The sequence below is a fragment of the Triticum dicoccoides genome, chromosome 7A (genome assembly GCF_002162155.2).
Source record: "Triticum dicoccoides isolate Atlit2015 ecotype Zavitan chromosome 7A, WEW_v2.0, whole genome shotgun sequence".
Lineage (NCBI taxonomy): Eukaryota > Viridiplantae > Streptophyta > Magnoliopsida > Poales > Poaceae > Triticum > Triticum dicoccoides.
Window position 1 is genome coordinate 327939280 of NC_041392.1, and position 11642 is coordinate 327950921.

Below are 11642 nucleotides of genomic sequence, written 5' to 3' on the forward strand. Positions count from 1 at the left end.
GGGGCGGCACAATACTAATGGCGCACCACCCCTCGGTGCGCCATAAGTACATCCATACTAATGGCGCACCTCACCGTGGTGCGCCATTAGTAGTTTTTTTTCTTATAGCAATGGCACAATACTAATGGCGCACCACCCCTCGGTGCGCCATAAGTACATCCATACTAATGGCGCACCTCACCGTGGTGCGCCATTAGTATTATTTTTATAAGACAATGATAATTTAAAAATATGCGGGGCGTCGGCGGCGGCGGTTGAGTAGGGGAATCGAGGGAGCGGGGGGTCGGCGGCGGCGGCCGGTGGACCGGGGGGTGCTCGGTGGCGAGGGGGACCGGATCTGGCGAGGTGGGATAGCGATCGAGATGGAGGGGGATCGAGATCGAGTGTCCATGAAATTTAAAAATATTCATGATAGTTCAAAAAGTGCCCATGAAATACAATCGAGAAATGAAGGCTACAATTTAAATACAATCGATCTTAGCTAGCTATCTGTTCACAATCTTCTTGCCCTTCTTTTTTGCAAATGGAGTTCTTCTATGGAACGGACGTCCTTTAGGTAGGGTTGTCCTGCTTCTTCTTGTGGTGTATGCTGCTACTTCATCATCGTCATCATGTTCGATCCTCGGGTCGCCATACTTGTTGAAGTCTTGCTCATTGGCTACTCCATCCATTCTGATGATCTTCCTTTTGCCTCTCCTCACGACAACACGACTGGGCTTTGACGGGTCGGTAATGAAGAAGCATTGGTCCACTTGGGAAGCCAGTACCCATGGCTCATTTTTCACGGTGACGTTTGTGCCCGCGGTCTTGGATTTGGCTTCGGGTATAACCATGGTGGTGAAATACCGGTGTTCTTTTAGGATGCTCTTCGCCCATCTGACACGGAACATCGGGACCTTCTCTCCAGCGTAGCTCAGCTCCCAGATCTCCTTGATCCTTCCGTAGTATCTGTCCTTGTCGTTACCGGTGTAGGATTCCATCGTTACCCCGGAGTTCTGATAACCATCGCTCTTCATGTCCTTGGCCTCGGTGTAGAATGTGTAGCCGTTGATATCGTACGCCTCATAGGTCATCAGGTTGTGCTCGGCGCCCTGTGACAAGGCGAATATGAGTTGTTCTTCCGTGGAAGAATCCTCATGTAAAGGGTACGACAGAAGCTTCTGCTTGAACCAACGCGTGAAACATGAGTTGTGCTCTTTGAGTATATCTCCATCTGTCCTCTGTTGGCCTCGGTCATTGTATGTCTTCTTAATAAAGGTTTTGTGCTCTACCACCCAAGGATCGACCACGTCTATGTGTTGTAGCGCGACTAGGTTTGCTCTTTCAAAGTCGGCGAGTCGACCCTTGAAGTCGACATGCATTTCGCGGTGACCCTCACGGTGACCCCATCCAGCGAGCTTGCCGAGGTGCCTGTTGACGGGCAGACCAACGGGGTTCTCGATGCCTAGATAATTCGTGCAGTAGGAGATGCACTCTTCGGTCAGAAAGCCCCTGGCTATGCTTCCCTCTAGACGTGACATGTTGCGAACGTATCCTTTGATGACACCATTCATCCTTTCGAACGGCATCATGCTGTGCAGGAACGTCGGCCCGAGTTGGATGATATCGTCCACGATATGGACCAGCAGATGCACCAGAACGTCGAAGAATGCGGGCAGGAAGTACATCTCAAGCTCGCATAGTATCACCACGATCTCTTCCTATAGCCTTCTGAGTTGCCTCACGCCAACAGACTTCCGAGAGATGACGTCGAAAAAGTTGCATAGGCCAAATAGAGTTTCACGGACGTGCGCGTCCATGATCCCACGGATTGCAACTGGAAGTATCTACGTCATCAGCACGTGACAGTCGTGAGACTTCAACCCGCTGAACTTCTGCTTCGCTGGGTCTAGGTATCTACTTATCTTTCCCGCGTAACCGTAAGGAAGTTTTACTTCTACGAGGCAGGTGAAAAACTGCTCGATCTCCTCCTGTCTTAGAGTGGAGCACGCGGGAGGGTAGTCATTTCCGGTCTTCTTGGCCTTTTTGCCTTTGCGACGACTTTCCGTGTCCTGCTTCGCCTCATCATCATCATCATCATCAGCATCATCATCATATATAGCGTGAAGCTCCTGCGTGATGCCCATTGATTTCAAGTCTTCGCTTGCTTTCTGCCCATCTTTGGTCCTCTCTGGCATGTTGAGCAGGGTACCAAGCAGACTCTCGCACACGTTCTTCGTGATATGCATGACATCAAGGCTGTGAGGCACACGGTGGATCTTCTAGTACGACAAGTCCTAGAAAACAGACCTTGTTTTCCATACCTTCAGCAGCGGCTCTGGCACCTTTCACTTCTTTCCCGGCTCTAGCGCCTTTTGCTTCTTTCCTGGCAGTGGGCAGTCTTTCCAATTTTTCAACAGCTCGTCTATTTCCTCGCCGCTCCTCATACGCGGGCGTCCTCGTGGTTCGGTTTCACCATCGAATAGATCCTTGCATTTTCTCCACGGGTCATTGTCGCGAAGCCACCTTCAATGTCCCATGAACACAGTTTTCGAAGACCCGGGATCTCTATCTAGCTGGCGATACGTTGTGTCATCCATGCACCCGACGCATCCAGAAAATCCGTGGACCACCTGCCCTGCGACATATCCGTAACCGAGATAGTCGTGCACCGTCGTGAGCAGCGCGGCTCTCATAGGGAAATATTCTTTCTCTGCAGCGTCCCACGTATTGGCTGGCGTTTTCCACAGCGTGTCAAGCCCCTCTTTCAGCAGCCCCAGATACAGATTGATGTCGTTCCCTGGTTGTTTCGGTCCTTGAATTAGCATACTCATGTGAATGTACTTCCTCTTCATGCACAACTAGGGGGAAGGTTGTACATCCACACAAACACAGGCCAGGTGCTATGTGTGCTTCTCTGGCTGCCAAACGGATTGACTCCATCGGTGCTCGCGCCCAGCACGATGTTCCTTGGATCCTTCCCAAATTCTAGGTCTTCGAAGTTCAACGCTTGCCACTGGCTCACATCCTTAGGGTGACTCAGCATCTTGTTTTTTTATCTATCTCCGGATCATTTGCGTCATCTTCTCGCTTCTTCTCCTCCCTATCCGCGTGCCAACGCAGGAGATTTGCTGCCTTAGGGTCCGCAAAATACCGCTGCAGACGAGGAGTGATCGGAAAGTACCACACCACATTTCGAGGAGCTTTCTTCCTCTTCTTGTATCGAGTGACGCCGCACACCGGACATATGGTAGACTCCGCGTGCTCGTCCCGATAAATGATGCAATTGTTCATGCACACATGGTATTTCACGTGCGGTAAATCCAGAGAACACACGATTTTCTTCGCCTCCTCCAAACTGGTCGGGCACTTGTTCCCCTTGGGAAGACGTTCGTGCCAGAATGACATGTTCTCGTCGAAGCATGCGTCGGTCATTTTGTGTTGTACCTTCATGTCCAGAGCCATGAGCGTTACTTTCAGGCGGGTATCCTCGGGCATGCATCCTTCATACAATGGAGTAACCGCGTCTAACTCAAGTTGATCCATCTTGGCTTTCTCTCGGGCGGCAGCTCTTGCATTATCCGTCTGCTTGAGAAGCAGCTCTTGAATATGAGGGTCCTGCACCCAGTCCATCGATGGTCCAGCGTCGTCTGCTCCGGCTTCTTCCTCATCATCATGTCCTGCATCTTCTACATGATGACTCTGTACAGCATCACCGTCGTGATCATCTCCTGGGGATTCTTCGTCTTCTCGCCCGCCTGAGCCGCGGTGGTTGTCTTGCTGCCCTTCCTCATTTCTTGCCCGGCCCCCATGGACGACTTCGTAGTCATCTTCATCACCTTGCCACCGATAGCCATCCATGAAACCACGCAAGAGCAGGTGGTCCCGCACCTGCCCGGATTCCGGGTCCGCAATAAGGCTCTTCAGCTTGCATCTTCAACACGGACATCTTATATCCGTCTCGTTCTTTTGAAGCATCTCGGCCTTCGCGGACCTCAAAAACCTATTCACGATGCCTTCGGTCATCATGCGGACCATGGTCGCCTGCGGGGTAGAGCAAAGCGATATTTTAGAACCAAGAAAAAATTTGGCACGACTTTCCCTAAAAATAGGACCAAAAAGAATGCTTAATGCCAAAATTCTCGCCGAAACGGAAATGAATCAACATTCCGGCAAAATATTGGCAACTATCGCATTTCAAATACCGGTACACCTCCAAACACAAACATATATGCAACACCACAAACATATGCAACACCACAAACATACATAGATCTAGCTAGGCCATAAAAAGTGCATGGGCACATTGTTGTAGGGAGAACAACATAAATATAGCTTCCCCCCTTACTTACCTATCAAAACATGTAGGGAGAAAGTGAGTGTGGGTAGGAGAGGCTGTCCAAAATATCTTGTTGCTGCCCACTTACTAATGGTGCACCAACTCTAAATGCGCCATTAGTAATCCAGGTTACTAATGGCGCACCTTCTGGTGGTGCGCCATTAGTAGTTTTGCAAGAAAAAACATACTAATGGCGCACTGTCCCACAGTCCGCCATTACTAGTTTAAACTAGTAATGGCGCACGGTGGAACAGTGCGCCATTAGTAGTTTTGCAAAAAAGGGAATAAAAAATATAATAAAAAAACATTAGTGGTGCACTTTCCGGCAGGTGCGCCATTACTAGTTACAACTAGTAATGGCGCACTGTGTCTGGATGCGCCATTAGTATGTTTGGACAGGCGCACTAGTTAAATTTTTTTTTGATACTAATGGCGCACCCTGGGCCAGGTGCGCCATTAGTAGTTTCAACTCTAATGGCGTATCAGAAGGTGGTGCGCCATTAGTATATACTAATGGCGCACCGCTTGTCTGGTGCGCCATTAGTGTCAATCCCATCTATAGCCCTTTTTCTAGTAGTGTGAAGTTAGTTTGGTCTTGTGGGGAGTAATGTAACCATCCTTCAACTGCTCCTTCTGATGAGAAGATAGACAGGGCTTCTTCATCCAGGCATAATCGGAATTAGTCACTTCTCGTACTCCATATTCTTCTTCGGAGGAAGATGATCCTATTGTGCAAAGACAAGAGGACTACTAAATGCTAGCATCCCTGTTTGCTCGAAAAAAAGAAAGGAAATATTTAAAACAGCACAGATGAAGCACTTCTCAAGGACAATACCATGTTTTCATGACAGTATCTAAATAGTAACACAACACCAATAGAGATGACAAAGCTCAATCATATGGATGAAATCAGTGGGCAAGTACCAACCTTTGTCAGTAGGCTTATTGTGTAGAGCATACAGATGAAGCACTTCTCCGGAACCATCTGTTGCTATCTACGGTGGTGGCCATGCTTACTATATACTCCTCGATTAGTTTAATGTTTCCAACATCTTCTTGTGTAGTTCCACTAAAATATATGGTATCTTCAAAGAAGATCCCTGTTTGCACAAGTAGAGATAATTACATATTACATTAAGAGTGGCATCAAATCAATGGCAAAACAATTTCTCGTTCCAGCCATAGCAATAAATTAAGATGCAAAACTATATCATTACTTGTGTCATCACAGTTCCAGTGCTTCATTACAGCACCGGGTGTTGATTTTTGTTTTTCTTCCACTTGTTCTTCCCCTTCATCACTTGGTTCAATAACAGACAAGCTCCGCCTTCAATGTAAGATTTGGCATGTCAATTAGGGAGCACAAGTATAGTACTAAACTTAATTTTCTGATGAAAGTGGAAAAATACAGGCCAGCATTTCTGAAATATCCTTATCTTACCTCAATGGGATATTACAGTGCACATACAGATTGGAAGTCTTGTCTCCATTTGTGCAATTCACTAAAATCAAGCAAAATTATCATACAAGTAGCACAACATATGAAAGCACACTGTAGAATCATGTGAAAGAAGGCTAGTACTGACCCCTCATGATGCGGAATTCAAACAACTCACAAGAAGAAGATCTGAACCAAATTCGCCTTAACGGATAGGAAGTAAGATCTCCTCTTGTGCAGTTCCACTAAGATCAAGCAATCAAGCAATGTTGTCGGTGTGACATTTTGGTTGAACTGCACAAAACACTCTTAAAACAAAAGTGTTTTGTGCAGTGCAACAAAAGGTCACAATGGCAACGAGGTGAAGTAGATAACCCTGTTTACACAGAGGTGCAAAGGAAACATTTAGTGGTCAATAACGGTGGATGACACAGAAGCCAACGAAAATAAGCATCTACCTTATCTAAATGGGAAAGAAAGCACGACAGTAGCATTTCTCAAATGGTGGCATTGATTAATATTAACATAGAGATTATATTAACAATAAAATTCATTAAACATGTAATTTGCTTTTAACTATGGCATTGCATCAATTTTCCAGCGGCATTATTAGAGGGTGTTTGTTTACAGGGACATTTTGGTGTAGGGACTAAAAAAGTCCGTGTTAGTCCCATCTAAACCAAGCAGGAGGGACTTTTAGGGACTAAAAGTGGGCATTTGGGACAAAAGAAATAAGACCCCGAGGGAGTCTTTTTGGGACTTTTTCCAACAGTTGCCCTTGCCACGCATCGCACCTTGTCTCTATTAGTTCATTACTAGGGGTACCATGGTCTTTTAGCATGCCATTTAATAACCTCTACTCCATGTTTAGTCCCTGGAACCAAGCAGGTAGGGACTAGGGAGTTTTTAACCAAACAGGGCCTTAGATTAACAATAGCTAATGAGTTGCACGGGACAGTGGACGCACCAGCACCATGTGTAGCTACCGATGTACTATGGTCATGCAGAGTCTATTGCACCAAAGAACAAACAACCAAGGAGCATATTTGTGTTGGTCCCAGTTTTGTTATCTTTAGACACCTTTCCCTATGTGAGCGCAGCAAATCTAGTCCTGCTCAAACTCTACAGCCTTGTCCATTCCTTTCCTTTTTGAACTAGTACTTTCTCCCCTTCCTTTCCTCTTTGAACCATGTCCTAGATTTATGCGATACAACTTTCCCCACTACTTTCCCCCATTCCTTCCTCTTTGAACCACGTCCTAGATTCATGCTATACAACTTTCCCCCTTCATTTCCTCTTTGAACCACGTCCTAGATTCATGCTATATACAACTTTTCCCACTACTTCCCCCCACTCCTTTCCTCTTTGAACCACGTCATAGATTCATGGTATACATGCAGCTAGAGCAATGCATGTGGAGTAACTAAATTATACCTTAAGGTTCTTGGGGCGTGGTTCGGTGGGCGACAGGACGACGGTGAAGAAGAAGGGTTCGGAGGCCCTCCCGCGCCGCCGCTGGGTGGAAAGTGAACAGCTGCGCCGGTAGTCCCTCACCGACGGCGACAGCATTAAGCCTGCCTTCCCTTCCCGGCGGATGGATCATGCCGGCTCTTTGAGCAGCAGTGAGGGGAAAGAGAGGCCAACGAAGTCTTATTTAGATCTGGAGAGGGCGAGAGAGTGTGAGGAGAGCAACTACAAGTGCTGAGGCTCCAGCGGGAGAGGGCGAGAGAGTGTGAAGAAAGCAACTACAAGCGCTAAGGCTCCAGCATGTATATATATACTGGAGAGAGAGTGCGAAGCGTGCAAACCCTAGAAAACATTTTGACCAGTCAAAGAATCCTCCTGGCACAAATTATGCTCAAGTGTAGTTATCGAACCCGAGACCTCAAGTTTGATGAGCGAACAGGCTAACCAGCTACGCAACCCTCCTGTTATGTTCACCGAGAGGGAAATAATCTTTTATACATTCCTGCATTCGTGTGACAAGCATGCCGTGTGTTTTTGTGTGTGTGTGGGAGTCATTGGGATTTCAATCATAATCATGTCATGTGGCTTTGGTGGTAAGACTATCCACAGTGGTGCAGAAATAATGCAGCCCTAGTCACCTTACCTCTCTCCACATAGTACGTTGGGTCCCACCAGTCAGAGGGTGAAACAAACAAATTAATAAGAAAAATTAAAAGCGCCAGCGGTGTATCTTACCTCACACATCTCACTACTGCTTGGGAACACTGTCCAATTGATCGTTCTGTTCGCTCACGTACTATTTTATGTGAATCCTTATTATAACATGCACACAAATTTTGGGCACTTGTATTCGACTTAAGTCAGTGTGCCACCATATCTCGTATACTTACTACTCCCTCCGTCTAGGTGTAATAAGTCACGTTAGAAGGTGCAACGGGGCCAAGGTGCGTGTGTGTGCGTGCGTGCATGTGTGTGTGTGTGTGTGTGTTTAACAACATGTGTGTGTTAGAGAGAGCGACAGATCGACCTACTCCTATAGAGAGATGTTGTGTAGTGTACGATTTTAGCCGTGAGAGTCGGTGCATCCTCTCGTTTCCGGGCGTGTCCGATAGGGACATGCGGACAGCTACCACGCCCGCTCCTGACCAGCCTGGCCCACCCAAAGCCCCTTCATCGCCCGCGCGCGCTTCCCGCCCAAAACGGTCAGCGCCGCTCCAAAGAATCGGTGCTGCATTCATGCCCGGGCAGAGCGGACGTGACCTCTCACTAGCGCAAGAGTGATGTTTGCTTCGTCCGTCCAACTTACTGCTGGGTCTATGTGATTTGACGGCTCATTGGTCTTTATTACTGAGGTGGTAGGACTGCTGGATGTCCCACGCTTTCGGCCAATGCAGGTACTACTACTAGATTACAATTTTCTCCATTCTTACAGTGAAGGCATGCAAGAGCAGTGAAAACACGCAGGCTCGGTGATTACATGGCCCATCTCACACTATCACCGTGCGACATCTAACTCTTTACATTATAGTACTCCCTCCATTCCTAAATATTACTAGATGAGTCCCCGCGCGTTGCTGCGGAACAGCGGTATATCTCTCTGCACAGAATTATCGATTTCATCGAACTAAAAAAAACTCTATAACCGCATGACAAATGTGGTAGCCAAACTAAATAAACTCCCATCATCATTTAGATCATCCCACATAAGGAAAAAAGATCAGCCAACTCCTACTGCACAATGGGATTATATTTTTCTTTTTGACATGTTAATGGGACTTAAAAGCTCACTTACATGCATGCTACCGATGCATGCTTGCATGTAGACATGATGATGTGATTTAAAACCCACGCACATGCATGTGCCACGGTATTTCTACATGCTTGCATGTGGCTTAGTGCGGAGCCTCTCAACATCTAGATCAGACGGCTATTATGGACTAATTTACTTCATCTAACGGCTACATCAATTTTGATGATGTGGCTCAAGGAGAGGATAGAGAATTCCTAGTAGTGGGGGCTAGCTATTACTAGTAGACAAGTCTTTGTAGAGATTCCACTACATATGGAACAAAATGAATGAATCTACACTTATAATGCATCTATATACATCCGCATGTGGTTCATGGTGAAATCTCTACAAAGATTTATATTTAGGAACGGAGGAAGTACTGGTATAGTACGTATTGTAATTTATCAGCAAGATAAATTTGTACAATGCTATGAAGCTTCCAGCTTCCGTTACATGTATATTGCGACCAAGGTTGCCCGTTGCAACATTTCATCAAATACAAAGGAGACTAACATGTATGCTATTGCATCTCAATGATTGACAGATCATAGCAAATATGTACTCCCTCCATTCCAAAATAAGTGTCTCAGCTTTGTGCAAACTTTAGTACAAAGTTGTACTACTACTAAAGTTGACACTTATTTTGGAACAGGGGCAGCTAAAGAAAAAAACGATCCATGCAGTCCCTAGCCCTTGAACCGTGAAGCCAAACCAGGCCTCAATTTGCAGGCAATGTTTGAGCTTCCTAATAAATGAAGTTTGCAACCTTTTGACCATCAGATCATTTTGTGCAGTTTCACCAAAATCGAGATGAGCATCTCTGTGGCAAAGAAATTGAAGAAGCGTGATTAGAATAAGATTATTGGGACTAGTTGATGAGACATAAACTCATCACAAATACAGTACATAGAAGCCAGTAGAGGTATGTGCGGGACAAAGAAGTGGAGAAATATCCACAGGGAGTGATGTGCGCAGCTGGAGCAGTGGTGCAAGCTGGCTGTAAAGGGAGTTGTACCGGAGGGACGTAGCTCAACCTTGAGGAGGGCGGTGGGAGGCAGCAACTGCCCACGTCGCGACGGTGAGCAAGGGATGAAGGCAACCTCACCGGCTTTGTGAGAGAGAACGGCAGGGACCCCTGATCGGGACGTGCCGACAGTGGGTTTTCGCCGTCAGCGATGGCCACCACATCTACACTAAGCATGCACCCCTTCCCCAACCGGACGTGATCCGCCAGGATGTTAGAGATGTGGCCACAGTCGTTTTGTGCGAGAGAGTGTGAAGAGAGCAACCCCAGCAAGCAACCGTGTAGGCTGGCCCGTCCTGACTATGTATATAGTGGAGCGGTTTCCTTTTCTCTCCATATGAACCTATCATATTGCGTACGTGGCACTGAAGAAAAAACTTTCTTTATAAATGACGCGGCACCTACTACTCGTTATCCTATAACCTTGCGCTTGGCATCTCCAAAATATTAACCTTGCGATTGGCTCTTCGCCTCTTTGGGAAGTCGAGCAATAATGGTAGTGCAGTATATATCATTCTGGCTATATGAGACCGAATGAATTGCTGCACGTCCACCATGTGGGCGAGGGTCGAGGGGCGAGGGAGAGTGCTACATACGGAGGAAAATGAGTGAATCTACACTCTAAAATACGTCTATATACATCAGTGTTTGGAGTATATACTAGTAGTTCATATTGAAATCTACTAAAGACATATATATTCCAAACAATATGATATAATCTCTATAACCAAGGTAGTAGGGACGAGGAGTAAACAGAGGGAGCAGTAAATTTTTCTCCTCGTCCTGTGAGCCACCGCGCGCATGGGCGAGGGAGCGGGCGTAAGGCGGAGCAAGCTTCACCTCATCCTGCGAGCCACCGCGCCCGTGGGCGGGGGAGGCGACGTACTAAGCAAGCTTCTCCTCGTTCTGCGAGTTGATGGGACACATCAAAATTACTCCAGTGTATAGAGCCTTGCCTCTAAGGTAGGCCCCACGTGGTTTGCCTCTTTTTTAACATAACACATCAAGTCGCAATTTGTTTGTTCACCCGTGGTAGATGATCCTCCCTCCACCAAGTGGACAACCAGTACACATGCCAAATTACCACGTGGGCTTCCTTTTTTCTTACAGAAATGTGCTCCACCGTGTACCCGCACGGGTGTGGCCGGGAAAGAGACGGGAGTATGTGCACCGTGCATGCACCTCTTCTCTTCGTGCACGTCCCCCACCTACACGGGTGTGTGTGAGAGATACAAACCGCCTTCGTGAGTGTTTTTTGTTTTGGGGTGGGGGTTGATTTCGTGAATTATTTGTGGGAATATGTGTCGATGACATCTCAAACAAAATTTTGCATGCAATGTGTGTGAAATGGAGGCCTATCCATATCATACATGGAGGCTCGGGCAATCCACGAGAAGAGAGGGAGGGTTCATAGCTATCGATTGAGTCGAAGAGAGGATCAAGTGGGTGGGTGCGAGATCGATGAAGAGAGCCATCGAAATTGTGTGTGTGTGTGCAAATCAAAGATATAGGGCGACTGGACTACCGGAACGTTAGAGGGCACATGTCAAGTTTGTGTGTGGCAGGGAGACATGACTAGAGCGCTCGATGTATCGGTGTGTGTTTG